This window comes from Equus caballus, chromosome 1 (assembly GCF_041296265.1).
Source record: "Equus caballus isolate H_3958 breed thoroughbred chromosome 1, TB-T2T, whole genome shotgun sequence".
Taxonomy (NCBI): domain Eukaryota; kingdom Metazoa; phylum Chordata; class Mammalia; order Perissodactyla; family Equidae; genus Equus; species Equus caballus.
The window spans coordinates 135,559,571-135,571,960 of record NC_091684.1 but is presented as its reverse complement, the minus strand read 5'-3'; positions in this window follow the sequence as shown (position 1 = coordinate 135,571,960).

Below are 12,390 nucleotides of genomic sequence, written 5' to 3'. Positions count from 1 at the left end.
TGGCCACCCACCACTCTCAGCCTCGGCACTCACCTGTGCCCGCACTTGCACAGGAAAGTCCACAGAGCCCACTGCTGCCATGCCCAGGGCCCCCTTCTGAGTCGAGTGGCTGGAGGTCTTGTGACCCTTTGACTCTGGCCATCAGCAAACGGACCAGGATCTCTGTGTTGGACCAGCCCCCTATGGTGTCAGCTGGCTGGGTCGGGGCACTTCAACTGTATAGTGACTCCCTGTCCCTGACCAGTTTTGCTCTGTGTTTTGGGGACTGGAGTAGGATGTCGTGGAAACAAGATACGGGGAAGAAAACAGAGAGAAGCAAATGCAGAAGGGATGATGGTGCCAGAGGCGCTGCCTCCCCGGAAACAGCTAGACGACCAGTCCACTCTATCAGCTGTCATTGCACATTTTCTACAGTGACAATATGTTACTTCTTCAATCATTTTTAAAACCTTTATTTAAAATACCTTATCTACTGCTAAATAGTGAACATTGAAAGCTGTATTTCCAAACTAGAACTCTGTGTGATCTGGTGGACGTTAACAAACTTTCTGTGCCTCTTCTGCAACATATGAATGATTACAACGGTGTCTGCTTTACCAAGTGTTGAGAGGGTTAAATGAGGTCAAGGTGTGTAAAGCACTCAGAACAGCGCCTAGCCCATGGCAAATACTCAGAAAAATGTTAGCTCTCATTACACAGCTCTACCATATTTACTAACAGTTGAATAGAATTCCATTACACACACGTACCATGCTCTGTGATGGAAATTTTAACTTACACAAATTTTTGTTCTTATAAGACATAGTATAATGAATGTCCTTGCACATACAGCTTTACTGTTCATGCTATGATTTTTGGAGGATAAATTCCTAGAGGAGAGATCGCTGGGTTATTCGATAAGCACATTTTAAGTTTACCTATTGACAAATTGCCCTGAAAAAGGTCGTAGGGATTTACATTCAACCAACAGTCTGTGCTCTGTGCAGAGACTTCTCGCCAGTGCCAAAGGTTACCGACCTTTTCAATTGGGCAGGCAAAAATGTAAACAATGCCGCACTGTTGTTTTCATTCACATTTCTTTAGCTCAGTGAGGTTGAATATCTTTTAATTCTTTTCCTTTTTAATAAGCCACCTGTATTGTGCGCACACAAACCACCTGTTTGTCTATTTTTCTTCTTTCTGATGGATTTGGAGGAATGCTTTCCATAGTATGGATATTCCTGCTAGAATGTATAGCAAATACTTTCTCCCAGGCTTTCATTTATGTATTTACGTTTTGGTTTATTTATGGTTACTTTCACAGTACAGTTTTGTTGGGTTTTCTTAATTTTTAGGTGGTCCATTCTGCCAAACTTTTCTTTTTTGGCTTCTGAATTTGGTGCCAGACTTAGAAAGACCTTCCCCACCACAAGATATAGATATACAGATATTGATGTAGAGAGATAAATAGAAATAGACAGATACGTAGATAGACTTGCACATAATCTTACATGTATAGTCTTACATTTTCTTTTAACTTGTTAATAATGTATATTTAATACACACATCTTTAATTCATCTGGAACTTGCTATTGTACACGGTGTGAGGTAGGGACCTAATTTTATCCTCTTGCAAATGGATGGCGGTTGGTGGCATGGTTCAAGGTGTTTTGACCTCCAGGTGGCTCACCTGAAGGACCGAGAGTCTCTCAACCTGAGTCAGTCTAGCCTGAGAAGAAAAGCAAGCTGGGAAGGGAGCAGTCTTCCCTCCCATCTGCCCACCCTCCCTTCAGGTTTACAGTATCCAGCAGCGATAGCAGGTGTTAGTGAGGCCCTTCTACTTGGAGAGCAAGGCAGCCGAGGAGGCCGTGAACACTACATCACTTGAGCACAGCATTACGGGAACGGTCAGAGCTGAGCTATCGTTACCCTGGGACCGCAGTAACTTATGTGCCCGGAGAAATCATTTTCCTGGAAGATGCATTTTGGGCAGTGTGGAGGCTCAAGTGACCCTTATATCATCTGGTCCCAGGTTTCTGTGGATTTACACATGCTGGCTTCCCACGATAGAAAGAAATCCAATTACTGGTGGAATAACTTACAGGTAAAGGCACCTCCAGTCTGCGCCCAACCTGGCTGTAAATCCTCAGGGCTAGATGTTGAGGAAAGGGCACTGGTGCTCAGCCTAGGACGCCTCGCCGGTGGGAGGGCAGGCATCCTTCCTAACCCAGCCGTGGGCAGGAGAGCGGGTGCGCTCCAGAGGGACCATGGGTGTTCAGGACCCAGGAAAGGGAGAGAACATCAGACAGGGCATCAGCATGCCTGGGTTCTTCACTCTCAACCACCAGTATGACTTTAGCCTCTTGTTGAATATCTTTCCTCAGTTTCCCTGTCCGAAAGTGTATTAAGCCAAAGCCCAGAGATCGTGTTACGTGCTTCAAATACAAATCTGCAGTTTTCCCAACAACGCTGAAAAGAGAGAATGAGTATTCCCATCTTACATACGTCGAAACAAGATCAAAGAGGTTAAGGAAACTTGTTCAGAGTGACATTGCCGGAACTTGGCGGAGCTGAAATGTAACCCCTTCGCCCAAGCCCAAAGCTTGAGCACTTTCCCCAGCACTCGTGTCCCAGCACAGCCTGGAGGGGCCACAGGGCGCGTGTGGAGGGGCTTCTCCGGGCCTCCCGCCGCGGCCACTCGGGAGGCTCCCAGAGCCTGGCCCTCTGCTCCAAGGGCTCCTACCACACCTGAAACCACGTCCTTCTACAGCTGTGCGTGAAGAAGGGGGAGCAGACCTGACCCAACACTGGCAGGATCAGGGCAAGAGACAAATGGGCCCACACACCATGTGTCTACATATGTTACATCAGATGTGATGTCCTATGCGCCACCTTGACAAAAATGTCTTCCTCACAACAAAATGTAAAAAAACAATAAAGTGGTGGCTTTTATAGGACTAAAAATTTTCCATCAAAGATAACCGAATTTAATTATTATTGCACATGTCTGGGGGCTCCATTATTGGGCCAGTGATGTTTGGATGAGTATTAAAATAAAGAGAGACGTAACTCATGTATTATTTTATATTTATTTCATAAACTTTTTTGCCTTCACTTCAGCAAAACCTCCAAGTATGCTCACTTTCACAAAATTTTATTCTATTGACAATAATCGTCTAATGATTAAAAAATAAAATGTAATTATACTCAAAGGGAATAAACTGTGAATGTACTTTCATTTTTAAAATACCATCAATATGTGTAAAAATCAGAAAAATTAAAATTATATTTTGATATGGTTTCAGTAAAAGCTATTTCTCTTCTAAAATATTAACAATTGCTACAAAAATTAAAAGGCAAAATATAAATCATAATTAGTGAATATAAACTATTTTAATCAAAGGTACTTAAATAAAGCTTAAGCTTTTTAATTTAATTTCTTGAAAATTTAGCTAGTAAATATTTTTATAAAAATAAAGCAATTTGCAATTCTGTGATTCGGTGTCCATCTCATTGCCAAGGTAAAGAATCAATGTCATGCTCCACACGTATTATGTCTTGAGCTGCATAAATACAAATTTAAGAGTAATATGAGTTGTTTACTATGGTAAAATATGCTACAGCATCCACGTGCAAGTGTCGTGAATATTGTGTTAATTCTTATCTCCAGAACCAGAAATTGGAACATGAAGAGAAGCAAGAAAATGAATGTTTGGGGCTGCTGAGAAACAATAATTTGTTATACAAGACTCTATTGCATTCCAGCTGAGAGGAAGGACTTGACAAGTTAATTAATTGGCCTCTCCTCTTACCCAAGCCCCTCTCCCGCTCAGACCCTCCTGCTCTCTGCAGCGCTGTCTGCCCTGACACTGTCAGAGTGCTCAGCACACAAAGTTCACAGCATTTGATGCAGTTTTCCAGGACATGAGGCAAGAGATCTGCAGACAGGTTTCCATGGGACCTGAATGGTGACGGTTATGAGAGCTGCTCTTTATGGTTACAGATGGTACCGGGCCAGCCCTGAGCTCCAGATCCCAAGTGTCAGAGGTGCATGCCTGTGTGTGTGTGTGTGTGTGTGTGTGTGTATGTCCGAGATCTGCAGGCTCCTCCAAAGTAGAAAGCCCAGAGCCCAGCTTCCTCTATTCAGTCTCAGGGTGGCGCAGGAAAACAGAAGGTTTGGAGGACAGTCGGGGTCCCCAAGTCCAGTGCCCAGGAAGACTCAGAGGACTCAGCACATAGGCATACTCAGAGCTATGCTTGATTCCAATGAAAGGATGCAGAGCAAAATCAGCAAACAGACAGGTACGGGGGCAAAGTCCAGAGGACAGCAGGCCCTAGGTTCCGAGAATCCCCTCCCAGTGCTGTCGCACAGGACACACTTAATTCCCCCAGCAATGGGTTGTGGCAACACGTGTGCAGTGTCGTCTACCAGGAAAGCTCATCAGAGACTCCAGGCCCACGGTTTTGATCGGCGGAAGGTGAGAGGGTGCTGCTGGCCACATGGGCACCCTCTGCCTGCCTCGTACCAAAAGTCCAGACTCCAAGGAGGAAAGCAGGTATTGAGCATACAGTGTACTGTGTGGACAGTTTAGACGCAGTGAGCCACTCCTATCAGGGAGTGGTGGGACCGTCCGCAAATCCGAGTTCCCGGATGCCAGCCAAGGGCCAGCCCGGGAATCAGGCCCTCTGAGGAGAGCAGCGGCGGGCGGCCGTGGTAGCTCTCTTCTCCCCAGGAAGTCCCTGGGCCGGGCAAGGGGCAGGGAGGGCAGTCTTTTTTATTCCACTCACCCCTAAATCCCACTCAAGGTGAAAGCCGGGGCCGGCCTGAGCAGGACGGGAGTTGGTGAGTAGCTCCTGCCTCTGCAGATTAATCCAAGTGGCTGTGCGCGGTCTCAGCATGTTCATTTTCACCTACAATAACATCCCGTTGCGTACATACCCTGTAATTGATTATCCAGTCTCCAGGAAGATTCTAACAGTATGACGGGATTTTTATAAAGCTTATATTCAAGCAAATCCAAACAACATACTGTTCAGGAATGTCATAGGTGGTTAAACTACTTTTAAAGGCGAAGGAATTCAGGACAATTTTTACCGAGGAGGGGAAGAGAGGGAGAGCGGGACTGGAGTCAGAGAAGAGCACAGTTATTTGTAACGTTCTTAAGACGGCAGGGGTTCATGGGTTCATTTTATATTTATGGTTCATAACCTCAGATGAAGTAAGTTATGAATACATGTATTCTTTTACGTGTACCAAAAATACACACTAACATATTTTAAGTTTTTAAAATTTACCATCTGGGCAATGGTAAGCTGCCCTTTCTGGCTATGGAGTCATGTGAGGTAGGATTCTCAGTGCTGGTTACCCTTGAAATTTAAAAATACTATAATTTAATTGACATAGAAACACATGGTCATCTTAAATCAAATGACATCAAGCTTAATATTCTTTTATTACTGTCTGGTCATAGTCATTCAATTTTTTTCGCTGAGTGCCTCATCTTTGTGACTCAATTAGATTTTGTGAATCAATTCAATTATTACTCTACATTTCATGTTTATTTCAATTTTGGGGTCAATAACATTGTTTTGTCTTCTGTATATTTATTTTTACAGTTACATTCTGTTTATGATAAGTGATGCTGCCCTTCTATTTATGATATAGATGCAATGTTTCCTTTTAAATAAGTTTATACAAGCTAAAATTTGAGATAAATTAAATACAAACGTTAGTCAAATGATAGCTCAGTGGTATGGGGTGTGACAAAAGTCACCTAAGAGGCGAGTGAATGACACAACCTGGAAAGCGCTGTACCACACTCACTGCCACCCAAATAGCTGTCACCCACGTTCTACTTTGTTAGGTTCTATGGCAGGCCAGAGAGTTACATGGATGCACATGTGTGTGTGATGATCTTTATTCCTGGAGTTTCCACCTGGAAAAGCAGCATATGCTGTTGGAGATAAGAAAACAGTTACTACTGAGGTCTCGATGCCAGGGCCTGCAAGGGGCACACAATTAACTGAAATAAAGGCAGGGCCAAGGTTTTAAGACAGCAAGCGTGAAGTTATGAGTCAGCCTGCCTTTTAAAACATTTCCTAGACATTAGGCTACAGCCAAGCCCAGCAATTCCAAGGGCTGTATACAAATCCATGGGCCTCCAGTTGGCACCCCTGGTTTATTGTACTATATATGTTTTCCTAAGGCAGGAAAACAGGATCAATTTTAAAATAATAACCAACACCACAAGGCAGTATGTAATAGGGTCTGTCCCACTCTTACCTTACGTGCGTCAGGACTTCTGGGGAAAGGCCTTACCCACAGCGTCCACCACCTGCCGAGGGGAACACAGAGCACCGTTTCCCAGCTCTGCACCGACTGTGCTGGTGTAGCAGGGGTGGTGGATGGGGATGGGCCGTGCTAGGACAACACCAAGCGGCAAAGCCCCATGAAATGTGCCTCCAGGGTCACTGCAGACTGTAATCTTCTAATGTTCATGCTTCCTCTCTCCTGCACTCCTCCAAAGCCAAGGGGAAGCGTTAAATACATTATTGTATATGACACTGCTGGGAACCAGGCAAAGCAGGGGAGCAGATGCCCACAACAGCTATACCCCAAGTCACCCAGACCCAAGGAGGTGACTACCAAGAAGGTCAGACCCTAAACATTTAATTCTGAGGCAGAAGTGCATTCTTGGAGCCATCTTAGGACCCAAGCAAATTATAAAAATGTTTAGGAAGAAGGAAGAAGGGAAGGAATAAGAAACTTGTTCACTGACTTAACAAACCATCATTGAGTCCCCTCTAGCGCTAAGCACAGGTATAAGGAAATTAGCTTAACCTTCAAGGAGCTCATATAAATGGAGGGGGTAGGCATCTAACAATTGTCAACGTGATACAGGGTGCTCATCGTGCTATGTCATAACACCGTGCTCCAGGAGGGAAAGTGCAGAGAAGGGCTGGTTCACCCTGCAGGAGCCTGGATCTGAAAAGGCTCATTAGTTTTAATAATTCTTGTTGCCTAGAATGGAGCCTGGCACATAGAAGGCTCAATAGATATTTGCTGAATTGTTGAATGGATCAGAAGTCTGAGCAGGCTGAATAGTGGTCTCCAAAGATATCCGCATCCTAATCCTCAGAACCTGTGAATATCACCTTATGTGGCAAAAGGGACTTTGCAGTTGTGATGAAGTTAAGGATTCTGAGATAGGGAGATTATCCTGGATCATCTAAGTGTGCCCTAAGCACAACCACATGCTTCCTAGAAGAGGGAGATTTAACACACAGACATAACAGGAGAAGGCAATGTCACCAGAGAGGCAGAAGAGTGATGTGGCCAAGGGATGTCAGCAGCCACCAGAAGCTGGAAGAGGAAGGAAACAGATTTTCCCCCGGAGCCTCCCAAGGAAGCACAGTCCTGCCGACACTTTGATTTAAGCCCAAAAGACTCATTTCAGATTTCTGGGCTCCGAAACTGTAAGAGAACAAGTTTCTGTTGTTTTAAGCCACTGCGTTTGTGGTAATTTGTTACAGCAGCCACAGGTAACTAATACAGCCACCACTCCAGGAAGAAATTACAGGGAGAGGCAGCTATGAAAGCTGCCTGAGCAATGCCAACGACTTTGGAGAACCTGGGGAATTTGAGCTGAGGCATCCTAAGATGCGAACAGAGCTTGAGAAAGATGAGTCTGGCGTGGCTGGGCAAGATGGATCCAAGACAGAGAGACCAGAGGCAGGGAACTCTGCCAAGAGGTTCTGGAGGCAGCTCGGCACGCAGAGGGGATGAGAGCCAGGCCTCAGGAATGAGCAGTGGGAACAAGAGAAGGGGCCAGTACAAAAGAAATTTCAAAGGCTAAATTGATGGAGCTTAGTGAAAGACTGAATAAAACAGATGAAGGAGAAATGTCTTCCAGCTGTTAAAGCTGCAACCGGCAGAGAGGAGGAAATTGGAGTAAAGGGGAGAGATTTCTAAATGTTTCTAACAATAGCCAGTTAGTCTCAAAACTATCCCACTGCCACGGTTTGAGCTGCTCTAAGAGTCAAAGAAATAGTTAGTGGATCAACACTCTTCATGGCCGGCCACCAGTGGCTGAAGGAAAAAGCTATTGCCAGAGCTCTTTGTTATAAAGTATGGAAGAATTCTTTCCAGCCTACCTCCTGATCTCCCATAAACCTAGTGCTTCCGCTGGTCTAGATTTTCAGAGTGGGGACCGGCAGGGGAATGGGGTGAAAGAGAAGGAGGGAAGAGGAGATAAATAGGGGTGGAAGGGTGGAGGAGAGGAGGAAAGAAGAGTGTGGGTCAAGCACACCACAGACATCTTCCAGCTGCCGTCTTGCCAGGGGCACCAACTAAAGTCCAATCAGAAGGAGATATATGCGAGCTCCATCAATAGGAGCCGGTCTCTCGCTTGCTGCTACTTCTATCGCTGAGGACCCTGGCAGTAAATGACCCTCTCACCAGAACGGCAAGTGGATTCTGACAAGTTGGGAGACTGCGAGCACAGAGCAGCCAGTGGACTGAGCAGGACCTTGACTTGAGGAGAACGTCTGATTGAGAATCTACTTTTACACCAACAACTGCCCAGAGCAGGGAGCGGGGCCCCAGAACAGATAGTGGTCAACCCAGGAACATCTCCAGAGATCTTGGCTGCAGCTTGGGAGAATATGAAAACTAACAGAGTTCTGCCCAAACCACTCAGTCCCCACCCCCACCCTGTGATCACCCAGCTCCCACTGGGGAATTCTGCAGATGTATCGACTAACTGTCCTGAGGGACTCTCCATCTGAGAAGGCCGCAGCTCTAAAGTCCTCCTTTGTACAGAGGCTGCCGAGCCTCAGTGTTCACCTCGACTCGGTGGCGGGGAGAGAAGAGAGAGAGGGATTCCCCTATTACCGTGAGTTATTTATCGGTCACCTCCTGTGTCAGGCACCTGTTAGATGCTTAGAATACTCAGTGAAGAAGACAGGCCCAGCCCCTGTCCCCATGACGCTTATAAATATCACCAAAAACAGCCTTCGAAAAAAGCCTGAGCAGAAGCTTGAATCAGAACCAAATCTTCATATTTTCCAAAAGATTGAACTGGCGAACATGCAAATGTTCTCTGGACCAAACCAGGATTTTGTTCCATTTGAGTCTCTCTTCTCTTTGGGGACTCAAACAATCTGCTGAACAACAGAAACTCACATGGCCTGTCTCTTCCAACAACGTCCCCAGGGGAATTGCTGCGATGACTGAGAAATCAATTTAATTGCACTGCTTTCCAGCAATATTACCTTTTTCCTTGCCCAAGCCCCTTCACATGTTCATTCACTCATTCGACAATGATTTATTGAGTGTCCAGCATGTGCCAGGAGTGGACAAACGGCTGGTGGTCCAGCAGGTGCACACCATTCATTAGCTCTTCCTCCCAGCCTTGGCCAGTGGGCAGGCCAGGGATGGCAGCTCTGATCAGAGAGGCAGAAGGCTGAGGGTCAGTCCATGGAAGAAACTGGCCGCACAACCCAGGGTTGGCAAGTGGTAGAGCTGGGAAAAAAGCCCAAGGCCCCTAGTTCCTATTCTAACACCTCCCCCCACAATCTTCCCTGTCCAATCCCTGGGAACCTTCCACGCTCAGAACCACAGTCGGGCCCTTGGCATTTACCCGGTGCGTTCACATCCATCACCTCAGCTGAGTCCCTCGGCAGCCCTGTACAGTAGGCTTTTTCACTCCCATTTCACAGACAAAGAAATGGAGGCACAAGAAATGTCAGTACTTGTCCCAAGTTCCACAGCTGGTAGGTTGCTAAATTGAGGCATGAACCCGGATCTTGTGACTTCAACATCTTCTTTTCTCTTGATATGGAACTGCGTCTCTTTGTTCCTCGTATCTTGTTCCTCCCAGAAAAATCACACACATACACCCCCCAACCAAAAAAAATAATTAAGTTAAATTAAAAACAGAAATGTCTTTTCTCCTCTCTAGAATCTGGCAGCAGGCAGCAGCCAAGCCCCCTGAGAACACTTAGTGATTTCCAGGGGAAATCGGAGCATCGCAAACGTCCAAAGATCCCGTGGTGTTTTCAATTAGGGAGCACAGGGCTCTGGCTGTGGAAGCAAGGGAACAACGCGGAGTGCTCCAGGAGAGAAAGACTGACCTCTCTCAGAACCCCCTCTGTTCCCGGCTAATATGTCAATAGCCTCTTAACTGGAACGTTATGTGTCTGGGATTTTACTGTCAGACTCATCCTTTTTGGGTAGGGTTTAGGGGTTTTTTCTTTAATCTAAAGTTGATTGCCTCTCTCATTATCAAAGCCGCCATCCATCTGTTTCCACTTTCTTAAGGGCTGCAGCAAGGAATAGAGCTGGAAACGTGTTTTTACTTGAGGTTTTAGGATTCCCCTCCTCCCGCCTTGTTGAGGGTTGTTCAAGTTTTAATGTTGTCACTGCAATATGATCTCCCAGTAGTGGGTGGCCCAGCCGCGCCATTTGAAACCAATTTACAGCTTCATCTGGAACCATCGTCACTTTAAATTAATTAACCAAAATGCACCAAAAATTATATGACGGGGGGAGGAGGCAAAGAAGGGGATGCAGGAGAGTTTTAAGCAGTAAGAAAAGACTCCTCAAGCTTCGCTAGGTCCTGCTCTCGGTACAAGGGCAATCTTTATCATCCTTCCCACCCACCTTTTGAAACTAAAACACACACACACACACATAAAAAATTCAGTGTGTTGTTTTTTGTAAGGTTTCTTTGGGAAGATAAGAACTCTGTGTTGATTTCCACAAAGCCAAGTCAAAGCTGTTACCAGGAAAAAAAAGCTGGGTAGACCTGCCACTGGCTGATGGCACTTGTGCAGCCCACAATGAGCGCTAGAGACGAAATGACGGCGGGTAGGCTTTGGGGGCAGGGCAGGGAGCGGGCCTCCAGCTCGCCCCACTCGGAAGCAGTTTCTCCCACACTGCAGGAGACGATCGTTTGTTCCTCTCACATTCACTAAGTGTGTATGAACTCCTTACTACATGGCAAGCACTGTTGGGGAAGGAAGAGCCTTCAAGAGGCTTTCTGGTTTCATCAAAATGACAACCAACATCTGTACCGCTCTCGGCAGTCACATACGTCCTCATTAATCCTCACGACAACCCTGTGAGGTGTGCAGCATTCTCAGTCCATTTCATAAGGGAAAGAACCCAGGTTCAGAGAGGTCAAGAGCCTTGCCCCTGACCACACAGCCATGAAGCAAGAATCCAAACCAAGGGCTGTCACTAAAACCTGTAGTTGAGGTCATAAGCACAAAAACAAGGCCAGAAGGGACATTGCTGCCTTGGGGGCCTCCACCAATAGGATTGGGAGGCATCAGGTTATTTTTCTGCAGTAAAGTGTCCTAGCCACTCGCCATCTTAAGGCTTGGGCTGGTGATGTGGCCGGAAGAGGAGGCTCTTTGACCAGCTCCAGGGAATTCTGGGCCCTCAACACAGCAGAAATCTGTCAATGACAAAACCATACACAGCATCTCTGGGCTCGATTTGACTTTCTAAAGCTGAAACATGCAGAGTGTTTGGGCAGCAACAGATTATAATCTCTCCGCTCTTACACGCCAACGAGTATCTGAAAGTAATTTGAGAGCCATTAACCAATGCTTGCGTAATGCCTGGCTCCTACCAAATACTCAAGAATCACTGACTATGATTCTTATCCCCAAGTCCTCCCCCTCCCCCACCTTGAATCTCAGAGTGGGAAGGAAGAGACCTTAGACACAAAGGTCGGTCCTTGATCCAACCAAAAATATGGATATCTGTCACAGAATTACGTCATCCAAGCAACAGTGAGCACTCCGTGTGTGGTGAGTGCTGGTGCAGTACTTTAAGTGAATTAATTCTCAGCACAACCCTGTGAGGTCTTTGACTACCCCATTCGACAGCCGAATCTGAGATAAGTATCCGTGAAACATCCTCCTGCCCAACCAGGATTCAAACCCAGGCAGCTTGCCTCCCAGCGCAGACGCTCTGTCCTGATGCTATTTATCCTGCGCCAGTCCTCCCAACCGTCCTGAATAAGTGCTTATCTAGCCTTTGCTTGAGCATCTCAGTGACGGGGTGCTCGCTACCTCCACAGACAGCCTCCTGTTGCATCTGAGAACAGCTCTGTTTGGTAGAAAGTTCATCTTGAGGTTGAGACGAATTTCACTTCCTGCCGTTTCTACCCATTGTTCCTGATTCTCACTGGAGCCTCCCAGAACCACTCTAACTCTTTTCTCAAACTTTGACAGGCACAGGGGATCTGTTAAAATGCAGATGTTTCTGTGGTTCTGGTGGGGTGGGCCTGAGGTTCCACATTCCTCACAAGCCCCCAAGTGACGCTGCACTGTGGGTCCAAGGATCACACTGTGAAGACTGAGGCTCTAGGTCAGGAGCAGGGTCAGACCCAGCCTGCC